Below are 2,461 nucleotides of genomic sequence, written 5' to 3'. Positions count from 1 at the left end.
ATGTGGTAGGTGTCAGCCACCTCCCCACAGTGTTTGCACCTGCCAGTGAACGCGGGATCGAAGTAGAACGCGTTCGTTTGCTTTCCCCCGTCCCATTGCAGGGGCCGGGTAGCTACCTTCAGGTTCCAGGTGCTTAGGAGCCAATGGGAACGCCCGGTGAATGAGTGCTCGGGCCGCCGCGTCTGCAGCTTCCTGCTAGGCCCTGTTGGCCCGGAGTCCAAACCAGGCAGCGGGGTGTAGGATCGGTATCCCGGCTGCAGTTCCTTAGCATTCGTTCAGCTAGTGGAGTTATCCAGCCAGCCTCATAATTGCGACATGCCGAACGCGAGTCTGTTATTATGTGTTTGGATTTTGAATCAGAAGCAGCTAGGGCGATGGCAACCTCTTCAGCTTGTGTTGTGCCTGGGGCTCGAAAGGAAAGCCCATCCACCTGTATTTCTCGATGTATGACCGCGGCCGTGTACCACCCCCCGTGGGTATGCTCAGCTACATCTACGTAAAATACACCATGTTTGTTGCCATAGTGGTGCGCTAAGGGTTCCGCCCTAGCCTGACGACGACCACTATGATCCTCCTTGTCCATCTTAGTTGGGAGGGGTCGAACTCTGACGGCGCGTCTCCAGAGTTCGGGCACTCGGACCCGCTCCTGAATGTGAAAATCATGTTGGATGTGAAGGCGGTCTAGCAAGTGCCGACCCGACTTCGTTTGGGCTAGCCTCGTGTATTGATTTGTGAGATGGGCTTCCTTGAGTTCATGAAAAGTGTTCACCATTCCCAATGCAAGAAGTCTCGCATTGGAGGTGGACACAGGAAGGTCAAGTGCCCTCTTCATCATTTTGCGGAGTATTACCTCAACTTTGTCTTCGTCGTGTTTCCGCAAGGGTAGATAAGGGACCGAATAGAGGATTCGGCTGATTACGAAAACATGGGCCAGCCGCACGGCATCCCTGCTTCGCAAACCCCCTCTCTTGTTGGAGACGCGACGGACCATACGGCCTACTTGGTCTCCAACTTTGCGGAGTTTGTGCAATGTTGTGTCTACTCTTCTTTGGTTATGGATGAAGAGCCCGAGTATTCGAATCTCTTTGGCCTCGTGTATGGGGCCACTTGTTAAGGAGAGATGTATTTGGGTAGTGTCCTTAGGGGATGGCCTAAGGTGCACAAATTCAGACTTGTTCGGTGCGCATTGGAGACCACAGTGCCCTGCGTAGCGATCCACTACGTGAGCGGCTGTTTGGAGGCATTCCTCCATGCGCCCTAAGTTTCCCTCTGTGGCCCAGATTGTGATATCATCGGCATACAGCGCATGCCGTATGCCTTCGATACCATTCAACTTGTCTGGGAGGACCACAATCCAACATTTGCAGCAGGTCTTTTACCGCTTGCAAGAAGCAGGGTTAGCGGTTAGGGCTGCGAAGTGTTAATTCCGCCGCAATGAAGTAGAATATCTGGGTCATGTCGTCGATCAGAGAGCAAGACCACAACAACTTAAAATTCAGGCAATCAATTTTCTTTGCCACAAACGAAGAAGAGTTTGATATCTTTTATCGAACTGGTGAATTACAACCATCAGTACATCGCCCGGTTCTCGGAAAAGGCGAGTCTACTAACGCATGCCCTCAAGAAAAAGGAGTCCAATAACATTGTATGGGCGATTTATGGCAATGTGACGATAGCGAAAGAGGGATGGGCGTGGTACTAAACCAAAAAACGACAAAGGGAAAGAACACCCCATTTTGTTTGCCAGCAGGAAGCTTACTTCAAGGGAGCAAGCTTACAGCACTATTGAAAAAGAATGCGCTTGCCTGGTGTGGGCTGTCGAGAAGCATCGCTGTTGCCCAAGCAACTTTCTCAAAAAAACAGCAGATTTCTCCGGTGGAGTTTAACTCTCCAAGAATATGCTTTTGTGGTAAATCATAATAACCGTAAACTTCATGTGAACGCAGACTTCTCAAGTCGGGCGCACGAGTAAGCACGACATCTAGGGTTCTTGTTTTTTTGCTCATCTGAATCACTGTAAATAGTCCCATCATGCAATCATTCATGCTTACTCCTGTTTTCAAATTTTCGCTACTAATTATTTTTAGGATAAAAATCTGGTTTCCTTTAGGAAGACTTTTTGGGCAGTCTAATAAGGCAAACAAAGGCACTTTCGGTAAACATAATTGATATCTTGTGCAGCTCGGTGGCTTCCGTGGGGCTTGGTTGTTGTTTTTATTCCCCGTCTGCCCAGCCATCATCGTCGTTCAAGAATGGGTCACCGGTGGATTCGGCCGAAGGTTCCAAGGGACACCGTCAGGACAACCCTTGAATCCTGGGCAGTACAGTACACATCTCTTCAACGGCACGGATGTCGTCATACTGATGTTATGTGCTTTCATTCTCGTGCTACAACCCCACCCCCCACCCCCTCCCGCCAGATCTCGGAACAGTCTGCCGATGTGCTGGTGCCTTCGTCTGT

The sequence above is a fragment of the Amblyomma americanum genome, chromosome 7 (assembly GCF_052857255.1).
Source record: "Amblyomma americanum isolate KBUSLIRL-KWMA chromosome 7, ASM5285725v1, whole genome shotgun sequence".
NCBI lineage: Eukaryota > Metazoa > Arthropoda > Arachnida > Ixodida > Ixodidae > Amblyomma > Amblyomma americanum.
Note: the sequence above shows the minus strand (reverse complement) of the source record.